The 27,177-nt window shown below is 38.0% G+C and overlaps 1 protein-coding gene across 1 annotated transcript in view; it reads left to right on the forward strand.

Moving 5' to 3' along the window:
* The first annotated feature begins 7,930 nt into the window (after window positions 1-7,930).
* KCNMB2 (potassium calcium-activated channel subfamily M regulatory beta subunit 2) overlaps window positions 7,931-27,177 on the forward strand; it is a 296,461-nt gene continuing 277,214 nt past the window's right edge. Inside the window, exon 1 of the mRNA XM_051983195.1 lies at window positions 7,931-9,061. The gene's annotated coding sequence lies outside the window, so the exon portion shown is untranslated. The remainder of the gene's footprint in view (window positions 9,062-27,177) is intronic.

Genomic DNA, 27,177 nt, shown 5'->3' on the forward strand with positions numbered 1-27,177 from the left:
TATAAAATGAGATTTCTTGTTCTCTTTGGATGCATGGTGAATAAAACTCTGAAAACTCCTTCATATGTATTCAGAAAAAAGAACCTGTGAGAAACACTTATGTATAGCTATTTCATCAATTTCATTTCATTTAAAGTAGTAATGTCAATATCAATATCACTTATTTTTTCCAGTAATATGTCAAATCCTTTGATCATTGGACAAAAAGCTCACATTTAGATTAATAATAGTCAAAATAAAAGCTGATAGATGATCTTTGTGATTATTCTCAACTCCCACCACTATTTCTTCCACTCTTCCACCGATACTATAGACATGGAAGGGGCCTAAATAGGAATGGGTGTTATCAATTTTCATGGGTTTTGATAGTTAAATGATTCATAATGTAGCAGTCTATTAGTTATAAGTCTTTCTATATTTATCTGGGGGCTAGACAGTAGACAGCAGGTACAAATCTGCTAGAGATAGTTACTAAAAATCTTATCAGAATGGCTAGAGTTATGAGAGATAGCACCCTGCTGGCCTTGCCTTTGGTGATTTAGGATCACCTCCACAACACAATGAGCCATGAGAAGATAGTTTTTATGGAACATTTGTGGGAGCATGTTATCAATGGGAATTGCACAGGATAAGAAGACATGAATGGGTTTTGATCTGCACCACTGGAGGGTGTAACCATTCCACTGAGATCACATATCCATGTTAGTACTAAATATAAAATGTACAAAGAAGTCCCAAAGGAGAAGAGTGGTCACTAGCTATGTTTCTCATAACACTAAACCCGTACTTAGATGTGTGATTAGCTCTTGTATTTATAACAGTTACACTGCACTGAATGTGTGACTACCAAATTCTCATTTTAATAGTGATGACTCAGAATGAAATTATGTATTCATGCTTCCATTCATTAAACTGTTTAACTTTCACCAGCTGCATGTCAAATCTAAAATCACTGCTGCTTATTTGAACCCAAAATTCTAAGATCTCATTCTTCCACTTAATATTTGTTAACATACACAATTTTTTTTCCAAAAGTATTTTTCTTATATGCATGTAAATATCAAGTGTTGCTGAAAATATTCTGAGAATACCAAAAAAACATGGTGAGCACTGGGTATTCATTTATTCATTCAATAAGCATTTAGTAGATAGGGTATTATGTTGGGCACTAGATATGAAAAGATAGGGAAAAAAAATAACAATTCCTGCCATGAAGAGCCTTATGCTCTATCAGTGGGGGCAATAATTACCTATCAAAGTCAAGACAAGAATATCTAAAGTAAATACCATGTAATTTCCAGAGAGAGCGGAGGGAAAAAAATTCACAATAGCAGGATCATGAGAGGCCAACTGAAGGAAACAGTAGTTGATTTGAGCTTTGAAGGAAACTAATGGATAGAAATGAGGAGGGTGTGCATTCTAGGCAAGTAGGATATCATTTTCATACACACAGAAGAGACAGAATGTCATATATAAAGAATAGAAAGGACAGTTTGGCTAGAACACAAAGTGTGTGAAAAAAAAAGATATTATATGCCTGACTGTAAGCAGATTGGAAAGAGCTTTCTATGGCAAACACAGAAATGTATTTTTTCATCCTTGAAGCAATATGGAGGCAATGAGGCTTCTTGGGTAAGGAAAAGACAGGTTAAGATCTGTGCTCTATTAATACCAATCTGGCAACTGTGTGCAATATGGATTGGAGAGGAGAGAGACTGAAAGCACTGAACCCCATTAAGAATCTATTACAGTAGTCAAGGAAAGAAGTAACAAGGGCTAGTAATAGGGGATGACTGTAAGCAGAGAAAGGAGAACAGATGTAATAGATGTTGTAGGTATAGAATTGACAAGTCTTGCCTCCAGATTGGAAATTCTTGCTAAATGTGGTTGACAGTAAAGCTCCCAAATGTCACTACAGCTCATGCCTTCAACTACCTCTAACTCTTTACCCTGAGGGCTGTCCAAGGAAACAGGCTGAACACAAGTAAATTCAATCTCTACATTAGCCTCCTGAAGTTTTCTAAATAGTGGCCTGATCTTTCCCTAATTAATCTTTCCGGATGAATGGCTGAAAAAAAAAACAGCAAAGACAAACTTTTCTTAATGAAGATGACACCTGCACTCCAACAACAGACTTCCCTGTCAGAAACTTTACTACTGCAGAAAAAATCATGTTGGAACCAAAAGGCTATCTGTGCTAGCCATAGCTCTAGACCAAATTAGAATTCTTTCCTTATAATATAGAACAATAGAAACAAGTTTTGAATGAGAGCTCATGAACTTTAGAGCACAGAGATGAGTTATTCTATCCTCCTCATTTTACAGATAAGGAAACTGAGAAATAGAGAAAGAGGTCAAATAAATTGACAAAGGTCAATGAAGAACCAGAAATAAAGAGAGAAGCCAAATAACTAAGATCATATCAATAGGTTATAAAATTGGTATTTGAAACTATCATCTATTTTGAAATTTAGCTCTATTTCTACCATACCATATTTACTCTCAATACTTGAATCTGAATTCTGGTGCTGCCCTCTTTCTATCTGTATAACTTTGAGGGAGTCACTTAACCTTTCTGATATTCATTATCCTAATCTGAAAAAATGAGAGGTTTGTGCTAGAACCCTTCTAATATCTCTTCCATCTCCATATTTATGGGTATTCATCTCTCTCCCTCTCCTTTCTTCTACCATTCCACTTGTATTCTTTTCTCTTCTATGTCTCTGTTCTTTTCTACCCCTTCCATCTCCAATTCTTTCATAGCTATGATATTCTCTCATTCTATTTCTCTCCTTGTTTCTTTCTTCTACCTTCTTCCTTCCTCTTTTTTCCTTCATATATTCCTCTATTTTCTATTCCTTGTCTCCTCACTCATTCTTTTCTCTTTATATCCTTTTTTTCTCTGTCTCTTCTTTTCTCTAGTAAATATAACTTTTATTTTCTGTTCCTACAGCTACCAGCCACTGTTTGCCTAGGATCCAGAATTCTTCCCCTCCTAGATCTTTACTCTCTAACCCTCAGTTCAGCAAATTTAATTCAAACAACATTTATGAAGAATCCACATCTAAAAGTATGAGTTTCATGCTTTGGAAATAAAAGGCCAATAAAAAAAAGTGAAACAATGCCTACCTTTAAGATGATTGTATCAGATAGGTTATCTCCAGTTTGCTATCCCTATTCATTGCCTCACTCTTTCCATCTTTCAGCTACTTCATTAGATATAGAACATGTGGGAGAGATTACACATAGGAGTTGAGGTGAGGGAGCTTCAAGAAGAGTTATATCAGTCATTCTGTTGTATCCCAATCAGCACATAATTACTGATCTACCAATCCCTCTGCTTACTTGCAAAGAACCCTCCTTCTCAAGCAATGTATTTATCAATAAAGAATCAATGAAACATTTATAGTTTATTATAATTTATTCTAAGACAATAAAAATTGTCTGAAGATCATTAATAGTTTCTAGCAGTATTTGCACTGTGATTTTTAATAAAGCATTTCTTTAACTTGAAAAATTCTGACCATAAATCCCTATATTTTTTACTTTCTTATTCAGTGTCTGTTCCAGGGAACATGTAAAACCATATATATCATAGGATTACTATAACTGCTAACATTTATGTAGCAATTTAAGAGTTGTAAAGTGTTTTTACCTATTATTTTATCTGATTTCCACAGCAACCCTATGAAATAGGTTCTATGATTATAATCATTGTACACATGAGGAAACTTGCTGAGAGAAGTTAAGAGACTTGCATGGGGTAAGCAATAGAGGGAAAGAGTTTAGGAGAGAAATGAGAGATGGAGATTTAGGAAGTACATTTCCTAAGCCACTCACTCCTTTGATCAAATATATTTTGTAACTTCCTATTGCCTCTCAGATCAAATATAAACTCATTAATTTGTCATTGACAAGCATCTAGAATCTGGTTTCTTTTCACTTCTTTTCATATTTTTCCCCTTCATTCACATTATCATCCAGCCACACTGAACTATTAGTACTTTCCTAAATTCAATGTCCCATCTCCTGCCTTCAATACCTTTTGCACAAGCTTCAATACCTTTTCCATGCCAGGATCATACTCCCTACTCATCTGTTTCTCAGAATTCTTAACATACTTCAAGACTAACTAATATGCTACTTCCTCCATAAGTCCTCATAAGATTCCCTCAGTTGTCAAAATCCCTCCCAGCCAAAAGCCCCTAACATATGTGTGTGTGTGTGTGTGTGTGTGTGTGTGTGTAATCCCCTTACTAGAATATAAGTTCAATGAGAGCAAGGACTAATTCCTGTATTTTTAACTCCAGCATTGATCACAGTTTCTTGACTACTGTAGAAGATATCTTTAAAAATTACATCTAACCTATTTGTCTTGACTCCTTATGAAATGGAGGTCCTAGAAAATACCTTCTCAGTCAACTAATCTCATATTTGACTGAAGTAAAATTTCTACTTCAATGTACTGAACAAGCAGTCAGCCAGCTTCTACTTAAACACATTCAGTAACGGAAAACTCATTTTTTCACAAAAGTAACCCATGCCATTGTTTGACATTATTTTTGTTCTTTTTTTATATTGAATCTCAAACCGCTTCTCAGTGACATTACAGTCACAGAATTTTATGAGTTGGGAGATCCTTCAATGACCCTCTAGTATAACTCATACTTCCATCCTTTGGAAATGTTTCTATCTTCTGAAGTTACATAGAATTAGGAAAGAAAACACCCATTTCCCATCTCAGTCTTTCAACCATTTGAAGAACAGTTATTATGCCCTTCTACCACTAACTGAATATTTTTATTTCTTCAAACTCTTCTTCCCAGAGCATAGTGTTCAAACCTTCCCATTCTGGTCCGTCTCTGATGATTATACTTCAAATGGAAGTATATAAATGTCCCTCTAAGAATATGATACTCAGAGCTAAATAAAACCCTGCAGTAGTGTGGGCTCAGCAGCACAAAATACAGTGGGACTAGGATTTCCTTAGGTTTGATGCATTTTCTCTGTTTTCTTACTATGGTAAACAAAGAAAAGAACTGGGACCCAAGAGACATTCATTCTAGTGTCAACTTTTTTTTAAATAAATCCATCAATCAAAAAGACTTTATTAAACAACTATTTCCAGGAGGTAGCTAGGTGTCACAGTGAATAGAGAACTGAACTTGGAATCAGGAAAACTCACCTTTATGAGTTCAAATCTAGCCTCAGACATTTAATAGCTATGTGATCCTAGGCAAATCTCTTAACCCTGTCTGCCCTAGTTCCTCATCTATAAAGTGAGCTAAAAAATGAAATGGCAAACTACTCCAGTTTCTTTGCCAAGAAAACCCCAAAATAAGGTTATAAATAGCCAAACATGACTGCAATGCTTCATTAATAACAAAAATATGTGCCAGAGATTAACTAGGTGTTGTAGACAGATAAAATGAAGTGGTATATACACTTACTATTGGTCAAGCTCTAGGGGATATTAATACATTTTGTTTAAAAAGAGCTTTCCTTCAGGGAGCTGATCTTTAACTAATACAATATCTACATAGATAAACAAATAATTCAATTTGATTTATTAAGCATCTGTCATGTTCTTGATACTGAGGATGCAAAAATAAATATAAAAATATCTATCCTCAAAGAGTTTAAATTTTCTGAGAAAATAAAACATGTAAACAAATAAGTAATATAAATTATATATAAAGTAATTTTCCTTTTTTTTCATCTTGGGAAAGACAAGATCAAAGGGAGAAAAAATGAATACTTGATAATGAAATGAATGAATTTGGCGGGGAGGGGAGTCTGAGAATGCATTAATAACTGGGCAGATGAGGAGAAGACTTGTACAGCATGTGACAACTGAGTAATTCCTTAAATGGAGCTATGAATTTCAAGATTTAAGAAGGGAACCCATTCCAAGCATAAGAACCATCTTTACAAACAAATAGACGTAGGAGATGGAAAGATATGGGAAACAAAAAGAAAGTCATTTGGACTAGAATAGAGATTATATGAAATTCAGTATATGAAATTCAGGTGGCAAGATGACTAAGAACCATATTATAGAGGGATTTAAATACCAGGATAAGCATTCTATGTATCTTCTCCAAGAACCAGCATGACAAGTGAATAGAAAGAGTCAGACTTAGAGCTAGGGAGAAACAGTTTCAAGTCATGGCCTGATACATATTAACTGGACATAAAACAACTTCTCAATGCTGAGGCAACTCTTTAATATTATATTTCCAAGAAAGTGCCAACCTGCATTGGTAAGGGAGTTCTATTACCTGGGAATCACTCTGTACCAATGAAATCATAAGTCCAATCCTTGTCCATGGGTAATAGGAAATTTGAAGATATTTGAATGAGAAGGTGACCTATTAGATCAATTTCAGAAATATCAATTTGACCACTGTATAGAGAATGAACTGGAAAGGGGAGACTTGAAAGAAATTTGAAGATGACTGCAATAGTCAAAGAGTTTGAATGCAGGAATGAGGCTGCACACATTTAAATAATAAGATAGATGGTAGAGATACTGTAATCAATTCAACAAGAGTTAGCATCTCATTGCATAAATAATGGGGTGAAGAAGAAGAGGGAAGAATTAAAGATGATTCTCAGGTTGTAAGCTTGGGTGACTGAAAGGACGGTGTTATTTTTTGTTGGCAGGAATGAAGTTAGAAGAACCTGGGCTTATAGAAATGTTCATAGTATTTTATATCAGTTCATTAATAAATTTACTCCAAATGTAATTCACCTGAATCCTTTTCCTTGCAATCTTTATTTCTCTAAATGTCTATGAAGACAAAAATCAAATACCCTGCTAAAATCAAGATAGATTGCTGTTCTACAATTGTGAGATGTTAGATACACTGCTAAAAACTTGATATTATATCCAACACTTACATAATACAATAAAGTTTGCAAAGCATTTAACATACATTACTTTGTGATGTTTATGTTCTTGAAAGGGCCATAAAATTTAAAAGGGATTTTGAGAAAAAGGCATAAAAATGAAGTCCTTTTTAGATAGATAGCAGAAATTTGGTAAGAATGAAAATAGAAAAACTTCACCTTCTTTCCCCTCCAGCCTAACCTGACTGAAATTAGTTTGGGTTTTGTTTCTTTTGAGTTTCAACTGAGACAACTCTATTTTTTTAATCTTGCCTTTGCCTCAGATACTACTTCATAAAGCAGATCTAAAGTCATGCTATTCCACAGAACAGATCTAAAGTCCTGAAACAGATTTTCTGATAAAGAGATTTGTACCCTAAACCAGCCCTTTTATTCAACTGGAAAAAAATAACAACAACTATAATAATACAGCTACAAAAACCCAACTTACATCTGGTCACTTACAACCAAGTGCATATCCTAGTCTGTCAATTAAGCAAAGGAAAATTCTCATTCCTTAAGTGGAATACCCAGTTATTTAAGTCTTTGTCTTAGAGGCTGGGATCTGAATAACATTTCTAAATAGCAAAATTATCAGGATGATTTCTCCCTCAAAATAGTATTTCCTTTTCCTGATGAGAACCCATGGTTTGTCCCATGAATTCCACAGGGCATAGAAATATACATATATATATGTGTGTGTGTGTGTATATATATGTATATACATATATATGTATATATATACATATATGTGTGTATATATATATATATATATACGTATATATATACACCTTGACTCCATATTGCATTTATAGCTCTTCTTAAGCTCCTCCCCTCTAGGGCTGACCATTCTGTTTCCATGGTAACTAGTATATAAGTGATGTCCTTGGGGGAATGAGGTGGGGAAGGAGGTCAGGGTGGGAGAGAAGACAAGGATAAAAGACTGCTTAATAAAAACTAATTCTTAAACTGAAATCCAATTCAGAGAATTACGACTAAATCTGCCTTATTGTGAGGTAGGATAAAGTTTTCGGTTTACTTGTTTATTGTTTCTTACGCTCCCTACTCTGGAAAGGGACCCCTCTTAACTTCTTGGGCTTTTGGCTCTTCTGGCTATTTAGAAAACCAGGGTAAGCCGTCTCTCCCGTGTCCCACAATCCCACGCCTTCCTAACCATTCATAAAATCAACATGTAGCGGCCACAGGCAGCCCCGCCACCAAAAGTGGCTTCTTTTTCATTGGAACAACCAATGGCCGGGATCCGATTGGTCCAGCTCCGCCTGGATGCTGGGGTTGCCAAATCACGGAACCTGCGTGTTCTTCTCTGTCTGTTTACGGTTGAATGGGCGGGTCAGCACTCAGCGTGTTACATATGGTGAGCACAGAAAGCTCGGCGTCTCTTGGCCTTCCCGGGGAGGAAATGGTGGAAACTTTTCCCACCTGGATGTAGCCACTTCCCTGACGCTCCAGTCGGCGGCTGCCTGTGAAGCTGCGGAGGGAGGGCGGTAGCGCCGTTTCTCTGGGGATTGCTTGTGTCTTCTAAGAATGGTGCTTGTTTCCAAGTGCATTTATTTTCCAGGACAGACAGGTCTGTTTGATACGTAAGTTAAAAGAGGATTCGCAAATCTGATCCGCTAGGTAGGGGTCTCTCTGCCTCGAAGAAAACATTTCCAACCCCCAGCTTCTCCCCACCCCCATCACCATCACCACCCCCTTTCCCTTTTTTTTTTTTTTTTTAAATGTGAGAATTTGAAAGCAGTGGGTAAGAGCCGCTAAACCTATCAGAGCCAGGCTACCAGACAGCCTATTACGATATTAAATAAAAACAGAAACAGCATGCCCATCATAGGCTAATCAATCCCCTCTCCGGCGCGCTTTCAAGCCAGGCTGAAGCCGCCTCCACGCAGCTCTCGGGCACTCATTCCGGGCATGGCTGTCTAAGGGCGCCCGTCTCTCCCGTCGTCCTTCCAAACTCTTTCGGGCATTCCGAGCCCCGGGGCGTCGCAGCCCCCGAGGTCCCCGGGCTTGTGCCATGCAAGGTCCAGACCGCCTGGCCGCTATGCCAGCGCGGAGCAGCCGCGGAGGGCGGCCTGGAGGTTTCCCCAGGGTCGCTGCTTATTAACCATTCCGCGTGGCTTCCTCCGGAGGAAGATGTGACAGCTCGCCCGAGGTAGGATTTGCTTGGCAAACAAAGGCGGCAGCGGCGGGTGCCGGGCGGCGGCTTGTGAGGTGGGCATTGTCTGAGCCGGGCTGATCAATTGCAGCCGGACTGGTCAATTGCAGCCGGGTTGGGGAATTGCAGCTCGGAGCGGCCGGGGGGTTAAGTCGCAGAGGGGTATCTGGGGGCCTCCTCGGGGTCCAGAGAGAGCAGAGGAGGAGGAAGCAGGGGGGACACAGAGAGGATCGGTGGGAGGGGAGAGCGATGCTTTAGGAAACGAACGCTTCGAGGAGCAGCTGGCTGCAGCCTCTCGGGGTGCTCCGGGGACACCCCTCGTTACTTTGCCCCTGGACTAGAAGACAGAGGTCACGCAGGAAAAAGCGCGCCCCTTCTCTTCGCTGCCAGCCAGGCTGTTGCCGAGGTTGAGTGAGGAGTTGGGGTGGGGGAGGAAAGGGGAGATCGTGAGATTCCAGAACTGAAAGAGGTGAGGGGGGGGGGGACCAGATGCCCTTTAGACTAGAGACCTGTTAGCTAAGAAATAGGCTTTCTCACGGTCATTCGGCGTGCTGAGAATCTCCCTTGCCATCAGTTAAAAGGGGGAAACCCGGGCGGTATCTTGGAGAAAGAACTATTTGGATTTCACCTGATCCAGAGGAGAAGGAGATGTCTCCGTCCATTTTGCATAAGGACTGACTGGTCCGCACTGTTTACTCTCATTGTTTGTATAGACTAAAATAAGAGTTTCCCACTGGGGAGGGAAAACCGGGGTTTTTCTCCGTCCTGGCTTCTCTCTCTCTCTCTCTCTCTCGCTTTCAAACAACTGGCCGACTGCAGATGGCAAGCAGGATTTTTGTTAGAGATTTCTGGCGAACAGAACCGGAGCAGGAGTCTGTCTCTCCTTGAAGGGCTAGAGATGGATGAATGGGTTTTCAGAGTACAAGGCAAAAAATTGAAGTGATTTGCAAAGGAAAGTTACACACCTTGACTGACGCAATCGTGTTTTCCATTTTGCCTAAGTTGACAAAGAAATGTCAAGAGATAACAGGGACTGGTGGTATCTTCGCTATGACATGTTCTGGGCTGTGAGCGTGAGAATTTGTCATTGCCTTTGACCCTCGCCACAGAGAAATGGCCAAATCACAACGAATGATTTCCATGACACTTTTCAGTCTTCGGTGTTCCCAAACATTGCTTTTTGTTTTCTTGATCTGGGCAGAGGGCTATTAAAAGTTGACTTCTAAACAATGATAAAGATACTTCACTGGATCTGATATTTACAAAATAGCAAATGAGCGTCTTTTACAGCCTTCCCCAATTGCTCAAAATGTCTTTTTTCTCAAGGAAAAAAATGGGAAAATTCCAAACTCAAAAGCTAGTGTTGAATCGAAGGTGAAATACTATTGTGACTTTTTCTCCCTGCCTTAATGTCTCTTTGTATGCAGGTTGTGTGTGTGTGGAGGATGCTGGTAATATTTTGTTTTGTTTTTTGAACCACAAGTGGTGATAGATTATGCTGATCCATACATAATGTCTCAGCTGGTCCTTCTGTGATGGATGGCTTACGGTTTTGAGATAAGTCAGCTTGGATCTGTGTCCTAGACCTTAGTCTAGGGCTAGGGAACATGCTGCCTTAGTCTTAAACTAGATCTATGACCTTGGCCTTATAGGCACCATACTCTAGCAAACTGAGACTACTTGGCTGAAATATTATATATATATATATATATATATATATATATATATATATATATATATATATATATATATATATATATATATATTTGTAACCACATGAGAAGAAAGGCAGTGTGATATAGTGGAAAGAGATTTAGCCTCTGAGCCTGGGAGACCTGAGATCTAATCCTGCCTTTGACATATACTGGCCTTGTGACTTTGGACAAGCCAATGAACCTTTCAGTAAGACAGTAAGCTGTGGGCAAGTACTGACCTGAATTGATAGAGGAAATTTTCTCACCTGGTAGTTACCTATCTCAATGATAGTCCCTGCCCTACATGCACACATATATAACATACATGTTAATATCCTAAACAAGAGATATTGTAGTTAACCCAGGAAGAACTGGATTCAAGTCCTCCCCCTCACAATGCTAGTTATGTAGCTGACTGTGGCAAGTCACTCAATTGCCCAGTGTCTCAGGGAACTCCCTCTCAGACCATAAAAGTGAGGGTGTAGAGTCAGAGAATTTATGCATTCAATTCCAGCTCAGTCACATAGCACCTGCTTCATTTTGGACAACTGTCTGTCAGCTCTGGATCCCAGTTTCCACATCTGTAAAAGGACAGAGTTGGACTAGATGATAGTATAAAGTTACTTCCAATTAGAAATGGGTGATGCCATGATCCTAAATTAGCTTGCCAAGATTTCCCATGCCAGGGCCTCCATATACCCATGAAATCATAATTCTACACTAAGAAAAAAGAAAAAAATGAAATATTTAGAGTTGGAAAGAAGCTTAGAGATCATCCATCTAACCCCTATATTTTACTTATGGTATAATCTGTTATAATTGATGAAACTTCCACCTATGGGAAAGGATTGAAACCCAGGTCCTTGAATTCTGAACTCAATTATCTTTCCACTATACCACATTGCTTCTTCCTCTATATCTCTCTTTTTAGGTGTCTGTCTGTAATTCTGTTTCTTTGTATTTCTCCATTTCTTTCTCTGTCTCTGTCTCTGTCTCTCTCTGTCTCTATTTCTGTCTCTGTGTCTCTATCTGTCTCTGTTTGTCTCTCTGTCTCTCAGTGTGTTTTCTATTTTTGTGTGTTTGTCATCTCTCTATCTCAATCTGTTTCTCTGTCCATTTGTCTCTGTGTACCGGGCTGTCTCTGTCTCTGTGTCTGTCTGTCTGTCTCTCTCCTCCCCTTCTCACCCTTTCTTCTGCTCTCCCTCTCTCCCTTTCTCCTTTTCTCTTTCCACTGTGAAAAGCTGATAACACAGCATTGTTCCACTCCCTACTATATCAGCTTCATTAAGAAAAGTCTTTCAGCCTTCCAGGTTCTGTGAATTAACTTTGATTTCAATCATATCAAACATTTCTTTTCAAAGGAAAGTCTTAGGTCCTTAAGTCTACCCCCTATGGCCTATTTTGATTGTAGTCATGCTGACAACACTTTAATGCAAACTACACCATTTATTTGTCATATAAACAACACCAATAACACAGGTGGGTGGGATGGCAACAACAGAACATGTTAAACATACTGCTTCTCTTTTCTAGAGTTTGCATCGAAGCTGTATGCACACAACATCAAAAATGAAAAGGGGGAGTTGGTATTAACTTTATTTATGCTGTGAAAGTGACCAGATCAGATAATTAGTTTTTTTTTAATTAAAAACACTTAGGTTTTGGAATACATTGTCCTGGGTATTTATTTCACAAGTTTCTGACTTCTTAAATGTCTAGGTTGTCTTCTCCAAGCCATGTCCCAAGTCCTCTGCCATCAAGTTGATAGACTTTGAGAGAGTCTATGGCTGGAAAATTCATCAGCCTGGGCAGAAAATAGTCATATAGTCTCTATATTTTTACAGTTTCTTTATATTTGCCAGTGCTTCAGCTCCATTCTCATACCATTTGAGATTCCATAGGTGTCTGAACTCCATGAGAAGACATGACTTCTAACTTTAGTATTGATGGTATTTACCCATAAAAGTGAAATTCCCAACTCATTTACTCTCTGATATATTTATCAAAGAAAAACTGCCAATCCACTCAATTAAATTCAACAGGAATACTCAAATTTAGAGGTATAATGGATACTTAGAAGCAATGTGGCTTAGTGATCAGAATACTGGACTTGGAATTTTGGAAGGTGAAGGTTTGAACCCTACTTCAGGTATGTACTAGGAATGTGAACTATATAACTCAAGGAAGCATGATAAATGGACTTTAGAGTCAGAGCACCTGCATTTAAATCCTGTCTCTGTAGCATACTATCTGATCGACATTGAGTAAGTCACTTACAACTTCCCTGACCCTCAGTTCCTCATCTTGAAAATGAGTGGATTGGACTCAATAGTCTCTGAGATTTTTGCCTATTCCAGATCCATGATCCCATGCAAGTCCTCTTACTTCTCTGAGCTTTAATTTCCTCATGTATAGAGAATAAATGAGAATGTATGGAAGTGCTTTATCAACTTGTTATCCATAAGCCTTCTAATCCAATGCTTTCATTTTATAGGTGAGGAAGCCAAGACCCAATGAAGGTAGATGTACACAAGGTCACACAAAAAACAAATCCAGGATTCAAACAGAGGTCCTTCCAACTCCCAAATTATCACTTTGCTATAAGGAGACTAAGTAGCAGAATAGCAGAATAGAAAGCTCAGAGGAATAGAAAGAGATCTGAGTTCCAAACTTGGTTCTGGCCATCAATAGTCTATATGACTATGGATAAGCCATTTCCTCTCTTTAGATTCCTCTTCTGAAGAATGGATTGGGTTAGAGAATCTCTAGAGTATCCTTGCAGCTCTATTTAGAGCTCCTCATTATCCTATTTCCATAGTTATTGTATAAAGTATTTCCGTAATGGCAATTGGATATATGGATTAATTGCTGACTCTTCTCTTGTCTTTCTTTCCCTTTTCTTTGACCTTATTAACTAAATCCTCTTCCTTCAATGGAACTCTGCTTCTCCCTCTCACTTCTTCAGTTCTGCCTGTTATTTCCTAGACACAAGTTTCTGCTTAACAGGAAAGTGGATCAAACTTAATAATAAAACACCCCATGCATGTCAGAGCCCCTCAATGTCTTCAGCAAATGTTCTTGAGTCAATAGTCCACCTGCTCGTCCTTGATTGATAAATTATTGGGTCAGTCCACACTGTCAAAGCGGAAGAGGGAAATAGGACTGAATTTGCAGCTGTCATTCAGTCCTCTTTCAGTCCTTCCTTCCTGATTTTTGGCCTTTCTATCACTGAGCAAAGAATCACAGGATAGGTGGGTGAGAAAAGACCTCAGAGACAAGCTACTGCAGATTAGACCTGAACCAGCATCTCTTCCACATCCTCTCTGACAAGTGAGCTTGTAGCCTTTACTCAGAATCGCCCCTTGAGTAAGAGCCTGACACCTCCTCAGGAAGTCCTTCCAGATATGGGACAGCTCAAAGATGTCAAAAGTTTGTTGCTTCCATTAAACCTTATGCCTTCTGGGGCTGAGCAAGATAAGTAGACTTATTTTTCAGCCTTATAAATACGTTGAGGCAGAAATCATGTCATCTTAACCTGGCCCTGTCTTTTCTCTTTTAAGATTAAACATTACTAATTCTAAGAGAAAAACAGAGACAGGGACAGAGAAACAGACAGGGAAAGAGAAGGAGGAATGGAATAAGATGAATTGAGGAGAGGGAAGGAGAGAGAGAATAATAAAGAGGAGGAAAGAGAGGAGGGAAAGAAAAAAGAGACAAAGAGGGAGGGTAGTATAGACAGAGGAAAGGAGGAAGAAAGGGAGAGAATGAGGGAGGAGAAGAGAAAAAAGAAAAGATGGGATGGGGGAGGGAAGTATAGAAGGAAAGAAAAGAGAAAGAGAGGAAGGAAAGGGGATAATGGGAGGAAAGAGTATAAGATAAGAAGGAAGGAAAAAGGGAATAGAGGAGTGAAAGAAGTAAAAGGAAAATAAAGGAAAGTAAAAAGCAATAAATAAAAAGAGAGGAAGGAGGGAGAGAGGAAAGAGAGAAAGGGGAGGAAGAGAGAAACAGAGATGGAGAGGAAGAGGAAGAGAGAGAGGGATAGAGAGATAAAGAGAGGAATGAAAGGAGAGAATGAGGGTACAAGATATGAAGGAAGTAGAGGGGAATAGAGAAGGGAAAAAAGCAAAAGGAAACAAAGGAAAAGAGGAGACAGAAAAAGGAAGAGAGGAGGAGAGAGAAAGTGAGAAGGAGAGAGAGACAGGGAGAGAGAGAAGGAAAGGGGGAGAGATAGAGAGGGAGGATGAATGAGAAAGAAGGACAGAAAGAGGGAGAAAAAGGGAAAGAAAAGGAGAGAGGTGGGAAAGAGGAAAGGGAGAGTAGGAGAAGATAGGGAAAGGGAGAGGGAGAGAAATAGAATGACAGGAAGAGAGAGGAAGAGGTCAAGAGAGTCAGAAAAGAGGGGGAAAGAGAGAGAGAGAGAGAAAGAAATAGAGAGAGAGAGAGAAAGAGAGAGAGAGAGAGAGAGAGAGAGAGAGAGAGAGAGAGAGAGAGAGAGAAGACCCAAGCTAATAATGGGAGGAAAACATGCATATAGGTAATTACCATGAAAGGAAGAATGGGATAAGCAAAATTTTAGAAGAAATATGATGAGATCATTCGGCAGTGGCGCAGAGAAATCAGAGAAAGACTCGATACAGAAAAAAATGACATTTGAGCTGGGCCTAGAAGAAAAGAAAAGATTTCAAAAATTGGGAAGAGTGCCACAGGCAGAGAAGATTAAATGAGAATAAAGCCACAGAGAGAAGAGAGGGCAGAATGAGAAATGAGGACCAAAAGGAGACCATTTGGACGGGTCTAGAGCATGCAAGAAATGGGAGGAGGATGCAATGTGTTTGAAGAGGTAAATCTGGGCCTCATTCTGAAGAACTTTTGAGGCCAGAATCAGGAGGCTATTTATTCTCTAGTAAGAAGACAATGGGAAGTCATTGGAGAGTGTTGCAGGCTGGGAGTCACATCGGTACATCACTCAAAAGTGCCATACATTTAAAATATTGAGGAAACTATCTTGAAGATGGCTTTCATGTTGGCCTTTCCCCAGCCTATCAAATTTTAAATAAGAAAGAAGCCTGATTTGCTGGTATAGAACCAGCCCAAGAACACTAAGCTAGAAATCAGGAGGCCTGGGTTCTTGTCCCAGTTCTAACACTAAATAGCTATATGGAGACAAATTATCCCCAACTTCCCATGTTGCTCAGTTCCCTCATCTGTAAAATGATAGAATTGTTCTTTTCCAACTCTATATGATCTATAAAAATAGATAAAAATCCATAAAAATTCCTATAAAAATCTAAGACTTTCTAGGACAGAATTTGGAAGATTCAAGTGGTCTAGACTGCACCAAATTCTTCAGTCCTCCCTCATAATGTCCAAGTGACTCTGGATTCTAAAAGGCTTTTCCCAGTCATACAGTCATGCTGGCCAAGGACTAATGGGCAGGACACTATTAACTCTCTTTACACAGTCTCAGATTGCATTAGTTTTCTTAGGTGCCACAACATACTGCTAATTTCTACTGAGTATGCAATCCACTAAAACCCTAAATCTTTTTCATGCAAACTGTTTCCTAGCCACATCATTATCAGCAAAGCCTCTGTCTTGTATTTGTGAGGTTGATTTGTTGAACCTGGATTTAAGACTTTAAAATTAATCCAAACATTAAGTGCAGCTAGCACAGGACCTGGAACATAGTAGGCACTCAAGAAATATTTGCTGAAGATAACGGAGCATGCTTTGCAAACTTCAAATTGCTATATAAGTGCAAATTATTTATTTTCTTATCCCTATTCAATCTCATCTTCATGTTGGCCTTCATATCTAGGGATTGATGCCGGTGTCCAAAACAGTTTAAAGAAATAAATCTATTCCTATTTTCTGAGGTTTGTCTAAGCCAAAGTTCCAAATTTCCCAGGTTTCTTATCCCTGGTTCACAGTCCCTGATAATTAATGTCAAAATGAAAGCAGACCCCAAAACAGGACCTCACTGTGCAAAGTCCATGAAATTGGACCCAGCATCATTAATTATTCCAGATTTAGCTGCACTAATTATGTATGCAAAAAGAATCTTAAATATCCTCAACAATAAAAAACCATTCTTCATGTCTGTATTGCAAGAGGACCACAATCCAATCCAAAATCAATTTATTAAATCATGATTCTGTGTGTAGGCACTGTGGACATGAATATGAAAAAATAAAAAGCAATAAATAAATATAATAACAAAGTCTCTGCCCCAAAGGAACTTGCATTCTAAATGGGGAGGAGGAGGGAGGAGAAGAGCATGATATAGCATAAAATACATATGTGGTGATTTCAGCAGAGAGAACATATTGACATCTAGGGACATCTGCCATGAGCTGTGCCTTGAAGGAAGAAGAAATCCTAAGAGACATGGGTAAAGAAAATAGAATGACTTGGGCACAGAAATAAAGGCAGAAGATAGAATGCTGAGTTTGGAGAACAGCAAGTAGACCAAGAAGCATGGTATTAGACTAGGAAGGCAACGTCTAAAGAGTCTCCATTTGCAGTAATCAGTCCATTCCCTTGCCCTGTCCTCTCTTCTCTTCATATACTTTAGTTCCCATCAGATTCTCTTTTAGATTGCACTATCCTCCCTTTCCCATTGTCTACTTAGGGCACCCATGCTCTTTTAGTGTTGCTAAAAAGCACACTGTTGATCTTTCTATTTGGGGCTGACTCCCAGTCTGGCAGCTTTGAACCCCAGATGTCTGAAAATGCCATCTTTGGTCTAATCAAGGGAGCAATGAGAGATGAGCTTGAGTGAGAATCTGAGCTGGGAGAGTGAAAGCAACACACCAGCTGTCAAAACATCCAGCTGTCTGACTTCTTAGCTGATTGAGAGAGGATGGTTATTATCCTTCTGGACAGGAGAGCATCTGGTTTACCTCTGCCTAATATTGACTCCCTCCCCCCCCCAAAAAAAAAGCAAAGCGTCCAATACACTCCATTTGTGACAGGTTGATCCATTGTGAAGTTTTAACTCCAGAACCTTTTAGACAGTGAAGTTTGATCCTTTCCCCCAGGAAATTGACTATTTAGGTTGGGCAATGAGTTAAAAAAAAATGCAGTTAAAACCAATTATATACCAGGTAATGGATGGGATGGTCAACTCATAGAGGACAAGTACCCTACCCTCTCTAGCAATCCCTTTGCCAGGACTTGGTTTCCTGGTGTGAAGCATTAAATGTGTATTCTCTAAACATTTTATAAGATCTGGGATTGAAAGTTGGGAAGAATCTTAGAGGTTTTCCTATAAAACACTTTTATTTTATGAAGAAACTAAGGCTGAGGAAAAAAATGTGACAACTTGGGTCCCAGTTATAGTAAATATTTGAAGCTGGATTTGAAATAAGATTTTCTTGATTTCAAATTCAGCACACTATTCATTACTCCCCGATGTCTCAAAATTGAGAAAATGAGGTAGAGCAGTAAATACAGTACCATACTTGGAGTCAGAAAATCTGAGTTCAAATCTTGCCTCAGGCAATTATTAGCTCTGTGACCCTGGGAAAACAATTTAAATTTTTCTCAGCCTAGGTTTCTTCATCTATGAAATGGGGATATCCATAGTATCTACCTTATAAAGTTGTGAAGATCAAATCCAATGAAATAATCTATATAAAGCCCTTTGGGGTTTGCTATAGATTAATGAGTTTGATATTGTATTCATTCTGTATATACCATTTTGTGCCTATAGTGTGTCCAATGATAAAATGCAAACTGTTTCAGAGCAGGAACCACTTCATTTTTGCCTTCCTATTTCCAGCACTGAGCACCATATCTGATACATTGAAGATCCTTAATAAATGTTTATTTATTGATCTATTCAACAAGCCTTTATTAAATGTCAATTATGTGGTAGGGCTTCAGAATAGAAAAATAAAATAAAACAGTCCCTTCTTTAAGGAATATACATCTGGGGAGAGGGGAGAGGGAAGTAGACACATAGATACATCAATAAATACAACATATGTAGAAAGGATGATGGGGCAGGGACAATTTAGGGAAAATGAAGAAAGATTTCCTATATGACGTAGCACTCGAGACGAGCCTTAAAAGAAGCTGGAACTTCTAAGAACAGAAGGAGGAGGGGGTCCATTCTAAGTATGGAAAACAGTCTGAGCATAAGCTCATAGGCAGAAAATGAGTTGCTAGGTTAGATACCAAATTTTAGGGACCACAGTAGGATAGCTTCTCCAGAACAGGAGAGCATGAAGGGGAGGAAGGTCAAATCAACCTGGGAAGGGAGACTGAAATCAAATAGCAAAGCATTTTAAATATCAAGAAGGGAAGCCTGGATTTCCTCCCAGAGGCCCAGAGGTTCAGAGACGCACTGAAGCTTTGTGAGCAGGACAGAAGATTGATTGACATACCCTGTCATTCCAGCTGCTTCCCTTCCAGGAAGTTAAAAAGTGTTTGGGAAATCCATCAAATCTTATAGATCTTTATTTGATCTATTGAGATTTGGGCTTCTGGGAAATTTGCAAAACTATTTCAACTTGTTTCCTTGGTTGAAAGATGGTATCATCAGGGATCTTTTATAGTGGGAGGAAATAAAAGGAGGAAATTTTCCTTGGTATCAGTTTATTCCTATTATCTTATGAGGCTCTGAGGGAAGGGTGTGATTGTAACATATTGAAGACACCAAAATCCAGGACTCCCTGGATTTAACCAGAGCTAATTGAATATAAAAATAAAATCCTCACCTGATTCCCGTGGCCAAAAGTTCTTTGCTAGTCATTAGAGACTCACTAAATCACTGGGACTTAGGGATGAAGGGAGGAAAAAGCATTTCTTAAATACTATGTATAAGCCAGACACTGTGCTAAGAACTTTACAAAAATCTCATTAAACCCTCACAACAACTGAGGGTAAGTTCCTCCTAAAGTGGAGAAAACTGAGGCAAACAGAAAGAGTAAGTGACTTTCCTGGGTCAGGTCTGAAGGCAGATTTGAACTCAGTTCTTCATGAACCAAGGTACAAAGCTCTATCCGTTGAGCCACCTGGTTGTATACCAAAGAATATTTTATATATATATATGTATGTATGTATATATGTAATGCCAACTTCTCTAAATAAATACATTTATCATATATGTGTATAAATATATATATATATAACATTTGTATGTATTTATGTCTGTGTGTCACTGTGTGCATAGATAGATATATAGACATAGATATAAATATAGATGTATAATTAGTCTGTACCTGTGATTTCATCAGTTTAAAGAACTTCTTGTGTAGAAACTTACTCTGTTAGAACTGATCTTCCAAAACTTAGAATCGGAGCTCCAGAAGTGAAAGGGACATAAAGGTCTTTATGACCTGGGCTCTTCCTCTTTTTCCAGCTCTTCACATACTCTGTGACCTAGCAACACTTGTTTACTTGGGGTTACTCATTTGCTTAAATGCATATAATATTCTTCCTCGACCCCATTTGAATTTTTCTTGGCAAAAATTTTTGGAATGAATTTCCTTCTGTGGCTCCTTTTACAGGTGAGGAAACTGATGCTGGGAAAAGGATGTAAAAACCTAAGGCCACACAGGTCAAAAAGAGGATTTGAAGCTGTCAGAAGCACAGAATGATAGCATTTTAGAAGGGGATTTTTAGTTGATATCAAGATATATAAATTAATATATAAAAGGAATCCCCACTAGAAAGAGAAGAAATAATCTGGCTTTTTTCTAGAAGGTCTCAAAGTGGAGGGCACCTACCACCTCCCAAAGTGGTCCATTCCACTTTGAGAGCTTTCTGATTGCCATCAAGTTTTTCCTGATGACAATTCTGAATTGCCTTTGTGGCAACTTACACCATTTGTCTTGTTCCTTATGGTCTAAGAAGACGGAATTAAGTCTGACCTGTCTTCCACATGATGGCCTTTCAAATATTACAAGACAGCTACCATGTCTTAAAAAAACAGAGATGCATACAAGATGTATATATATGACATCTAAGTGGCATAGTGAACAGAGTACCAGTCCTGAAAGTAAAAAGACTCATCTTTCTGAGTTCAAATCTGGCCACAGACACTTACTAGCTATGTGACCCTGGCCAAGTCATTTAGTTATGTTTGCCTCAGTTTCCTTATCTGTAAAATGAACTATAGAAGGAAATGGCAAAACTACTCCTGTATCCATGGAAGCATGAAGTGAGTCAGGTGAGACATGGAGAAAGAGAAGGGATGTTATATGCATTTAAGTAAATGAGTAACCCCAAGTAAACAAGCATTGCCAGGTCACGGGTTATGTGAAGAGCTGGAAAAAGAGGACACTCCCAGGTCATAAAGACCTTTAATGGCAGCATTTAAATTTCATCCTAGAGGTAATATGAAGACCCTGGAATTTATTGAGCAAGATAATAACTTACACTTTAGAAAAGTCATCTTAATAAAGGAGGATGGATAGGGGTGAGTAGGAATTGAAAACAGGCAGACCAGCTAAAAGACTATTGTAGGAGTCCAAGAGAGAACTAATAAGAGCTTGAATTAGGGTTGAGGCCATATGAGGGAGGTAAAGAGGACACTTATGAGAGATGATATGAAAATGCATTATGAGGGCTGAGTGTGACTGAAGAGTACAGGATGGCAACAAGGTCATGCAGCCAGGAACTGGGAGGGATGATGCTGTCCTTACCAGTAATAAAAAAAAGTTAGGAAGAAGGGTGGAGGGGAAATAATGAATTATTTTGAACTACTATGTTAGAGATGAGGAATTCCTTATCAAAAAATTATATGGCAGTAAGAGAAGATGTTTTTTCCCCCACTGGAAAGAATGGAGGATGATAGATGGATAATCCCAGATATGCTTACAATGTCTGGAGAGAAGGAAAAAGACCTCAATCATGTTGGGAGAATCTCTGTAGCAAATGCAGCAAGGTACCTGAATGGATCAAGGGTTGGGCCTTTTGAATGTAGAATTGGGAAAAATTGATTTCAAATTTGGCCTCAGACATTCAGTAGCTCTTTGATGCTGGGGAAATCATTTAACTTCTGTCTGACTCAGTTTCCTCATCTATAAAATGGAGATAACAATAGCACTTAACTTCCAGGATTGTTGTGATAAGAAAATAGGATAATATTCCTAAGTCACTGTGTAATCCTTAAAGTGCTAAACAACTACTATTATTATGTTTTATATTAATATCATTATAAGTATGTAATAGCAGTGAACCAAAAAAGAGCATGCAAGGATAGCTTGTATCATTGTAAGGAACTCCTAAATTGATAAGAACAAAAATATTTTTGAGTATCTGGGAGAGATCAGTAGAATAAAAATAATTATTGACTTCTAAATCACTAACAAAGAAATATTCCAAATAAGATCCAAAACAAGATCATTACATTTCCACAATAGAGAGAAAATAACCAAACATTTGAGGAGAGGAGATAGCTTTTATGTCTCATCTTAGTAAGTTTGTTCTTCATCTTATAGTTGGAATTCACCTTCAAAGAATACTATAGGACCATATGTTAAGTACTCAGCAACATCAGTAAGAGGAATCAATTGATACAGACACCCAGATGCCTTTATCTCCTTAGAAAATGTAAAAAAGGTATAGCAATTGCAGTGTCATTTCCTGCTGGAAAGACTTAAGAGAGAATTAAGGGAAAGAAACAAATTCAACACCCACTGGAAAACAGAAGCTAAGATAACCTGCTCCCAAGCCTGAAACTCTGATTGGGCCTGAGAAGGCTTAAGAAGTAGTCCTGTTATAGAAACAAATGGCAAGAAAGTGTCTGTTACAATCTGTTCTCCAGTCTCCTAAATCCATTTCTCCACTGACAAGTGGATTTAGTGTCTGTCGAAGTCAAATTGGAAAAAAACCCAACACAATGGAAACCAGTATAAAAGGGATAAAAAAATGTGATTGCAATGTACATTGAACTAGGTGAAATGCAGTTCTTTTTAAAATAATACTATTGTAAAAATATAGACATATATATAGTGACTGTAATGATCTGGGAAGTCTCTTTTCCTCAAAATGTTGTTAAATCTGTGCTCTAAACATGTTTTTTTGACTCAGCTGCTGGCCATTACTGTAGTACATATCAGTAAGGAAATAAATTCAACTCAACCAGCATATATTAAATACTTACTTTATGTCAGGCACTGTGCTAAGCAATAGGGATAAAAGATAAAATGGCCCCTATTCATCAATATTCTATTGGGGTGGCGATACATAATGTAGTCTGTAGAAAGTTAGAAGAAATAATTAAAATGTTACGTAGTGATTTCAGGAAGAAAAGTGTTTTAGTTTTTTCTTTTGTTTTGTTTTACTTGGGGTAATTAAGAAAAGTATATAAGAGTTGGCTCCTGAGCCATGCTTGAAATACCACCAGGTATTTAATAGATTGGAGGTAAGGAGGGATTGTATCCCCCTCACTTTGCACCACTTTGCACCATCTCTATAAAGATATGAAAATGGGAGATGTAAATGAGAATTAGCTAATAGAACTCAAGTTGTTCTGGATCAAGGATTGTTTGAAAGAAAGAAATATGATGAATGTTATGGAATATTATTGTTCTGTAAGAAATGACCAGCAGGATGAATACAGAGAGGCTTGGAGAGACTTACATGAACTAATGCTAAGTGAAATGAGCAGAACCAGGAGATCATTATATACCTCGACAACGATACTGTATGAAGATGTATTCTGATGGAAGTGGAGTTCTTTGACAAAGAGATCTAACTCAGTTCCAATTGATCAATGATGGACAGAAGCAGCTACACCCAAAGAAAGAACACTGGGAAATGAATGTAAACTATTTGCATTTTTATTTTTTCTTCCCGGTTTATTTTTATCTTCTGAATCCAATTCTCCCTGTACAACAAGAGAACTGTTTGATTCTGCACACATATATTGTATCTAGGATATACTGCAACATATTTAACATATATAGGACTGCTTGCCATCTAGGGGAGGGGGTGGAAGGAGGGAGGGGAAAATCGGAACAGAAGTGAGTGCAAGGGATAATGTTGTAAAAAATTACCCTGGCATGGGTTCTGTCATTATAAAGTTATTATTAAAAAATAAATAAATAAGAAAGAAAGAAATATGAAATAAGTCTGAGAGATAGCTGGGAGGAAAATAGTGAAGGCCTTTAAAATGCCAGGCCAAAGATCCTTACCATGACTTAACTTGGTTATTCAGAACTACTCAAAAATCCATTGCAACATGGACTATATATAGACAATGGGAACATTATAGAATCCAGAGGGAACATGGCCATTGTATGAAATTATGGCAGCCAATTGGAATTCATACCCAGAGCTTCCCTTACAAGAATCACTTAACCAACCAACATAGGATTCCTCTTCGTCAAAGCTGTTTTTGAATTGTGCTTGAGAATATTTCATATCCCTTATAATTATAGTGGTCAGAGGAGAAATCTCATCACGGTGAGAGATTCTCCTCACTGTGAGTTTGTTCAGCCCTGAACACAAAATAATTATACATAAAATAATTAAATCTATAAGCATTTATTAAACACCTACTATATGCCAGACTCTACAAATACAAAAGGAAAAAAAGGCCTTAACCTCAAGAATTCCATATTCTACAAAACTGCACATTTATATAGAGACCTCTCCAGATTTGTGGCCCTAAGTAAATACAAAAATACACAGAGAATGAAAATATTATCAACATGATATAACAGTGCCATATAAGAAATTGTTAAATAGTATGTTATAATAAATCATATCAATAATATTATAATAAACATAATGTAATTTCCAGCAGAGAAGGCATTAGCAATTGAAAGATCAAGAAAGAGTTCATGCACATGGAGGTGACTAAGATACTAAAGATTTGATGAGAAGGAGATGAGGAAGGAAGCAATTCTAGTTATGAGGGAAGAATCTTTGACAAGACCTAGAGATATTTCATCCATGGAATGTGTGTATGAGGAACTGTAAGGATTTCTGGAGTGTAGAGAACATGAAAAGGGTTGATGAGGTTGGAATGTCAGATGACTAGAAATGAAGCCCTTCTGATGAAGATTTCTAAGAGTATGTCCCTTGGCCATGAGTAAGAAGCAGGGCGGGCCTAATACGATTACAAATAGTCAGAGATCCTGCTACAAAATTGTTCTATCTACAAAATGCTTTAAGACATTCTGAACACTCTTCTAACATCCTTATCTAATGCTCCCCTTGCTTATTGCATATGTATGAATAAATAAAAGCATCTATTAAATACCAATTATGACATCAGGCACTGTTCTATGTCCTGGTCAATACAAAATCCCCTATTTGATATACAATGTTTTTCACCACACTCCTTCCTATCTTTTTTTTTTCTTGACTAAGTTAAGGAGGCCATTCTTTGCTCCATTTCTTACCTAGCCTTATTCATTGAAGGGGCATTGCCTCAGTCAAACTGAGGTCTGGGAAAGATCTTAGCTTAAAAAAGCCAAGGTCCCCCACTGCATCCCACTTGCATCTTCAGTTGTCCTGATCCCTGTCTAGCCTCGATCTAACTGGCTCCAAAGGAGAATATGAGGCTTGTGACTTTGCACAGCCGTCCCTCACTTAAATTTAATTCATCTGCATATCATGGCATTGCCTTCCTAATGTCAGAGAACTGAAGACAAACAAGGAAAATATCTTACTGCCCAAGTAGCTTTTTGACATTCATTCATTCATCCTGCATATCACTTGTCTGTACATATTTCTTTGCTTATTGCCTCCCCCATTAGATTGTGAGCCCCATGAGACAGATTTTCTTGTGTCTCTTTTTGTATTCTTGGTGCTTAGCACCAGGTGTCTGACTAGCAGGTGCTTAATACATGTTTATTGACTGGTTGAACAACTGGTTCAGTGGCCTACACAATCCTTTCAGTCTGATCTTTTACTTAAGACTTAGGACGTTTATTGGATAAGGTTCATGTCCTCTAAATTTAAATGAGAGAAATGCAGTCTTCTCCTTAGTGTCTGGTTATTTGTGTATTGTGAATAACTGGCACAGAATTATTATTCGGGAAGTAGAAATTTGAGATGAAACTGGGAGAATTTTGAGCCAATCTAAAAAAGCATGCAATAGGAAAAATAAAATGGTCCCTCTCTTCAGAGAGTCTGCAGTCTAATGGTAAAATCATAACTTTAAGAACAGTGGTGGTCAGGAAAGGAAGTTTTGGTCATAAAAGTCAAAAGAACAAAGAATTCACCAAAGGGCAATAAAGAAATGTGTCCTTTTTAAAAGCAGTGGTATACTGATTGGATTATTGTGTTCAAGTAGATGACTGAAGAAGAAGTGAAACATGGTCTGGTGTGTGGCGAGAGTTCCAAAATTGAATATAATCATTTTCATAGCACATAGGGATATAAATTTGATAGGTCTAAATTGGGGAAGGAAAGAAGGTGCTGATTAAGGTGGGAGGAAATAAACAAGAGGGTAGCCAGCATGCAGGAAGGTGTTCTATTGCTATATTGTAAAAGGATGCCAGTTCTGTTCGGCACTGAGAATGATCCTATATCTTATAGTTATATATTATTGTCTAAAGTCATAACAATGTTGCATAGCTCCTAGTTGGACTGGAAAAAGGTTTATTTTTAATATTCTGAATCAGCCAAAAAAGAAATTCTGACTTTGTCACAGAATAGCGTAGACACTAACCAGTGTACCATAATGAATTGGAGTCTAAAAGAACTAGATACACTTCCTGACCTTTCAACATACACACTTACTAGTTGTTTGACCATAAGCAATTCACTTAACTTCTCTGAATATCATTTTTCTCATCTTCATAGTAGGCATAAAAATATGAATAGTAAGGAACAATGTTATATTACTATATTTTCTTCTATATTTGCTTTAATCAAATAATTCTTGTGGTTTTCTTCCCACATGATTGACATGTTAACATGACAATTTCAAAACACAGGCTTTTGGGGGGAATTTTTATGAATAGGCTTCATGATCTCTTATAATAGGATGAATTCACCTTCATCTACCTCTATATCACTATTGAAACTAACTTCAGTCAGTCAAAAAGTGTTTATTAAAAGTTTACTATATGCCATGGACAGTGTTGAGGTCTGGGAATACAAATACAAGCAAAAAGAAAAACATCCCTTACCTTCAAGGGGCTGACAGTCTAATTACAAAGACAACACATAAAAGAAGCTGAAAGATACCTAACACAAAGACATTGTAGAGAAGCAAAAAGGAGCGCAGCCTAGTGGGAAAATGAGTAAAGAGTAGATAATGAATGGACACATGTATAAAATGTTCTTGTTTGTTTTCTAAGTTATCTAATAAGTCTGATTGGAGACAGTAGGAGCAAATCTTGAGAATTCATTTCATTCAATAGGACTCAATCCATTGTTCTGATTATTCCAAATAAAAATACACTTAACCTTGGATAATTTCCTTCAACAACTGCTTCAATGGTCTAC

This window comes from Antechinus flavipes, chromosome 3, assembly GCF_016432865.1.
Source record: "Antechinus flavipes isolate AdamAnt ecotype Samford, QLD, Australia chromosome 3, AdamAnt_v2, whole genome shotgun sequence".
In the NCBI taxonomy this organism is placed as follows: domain Eukaryota; kingdom Metazoa; phylum Chordata; class Mammalia; order Dasyuromorphia; family Dasyuridae; genus Antechinus; species Antechinus flavipes.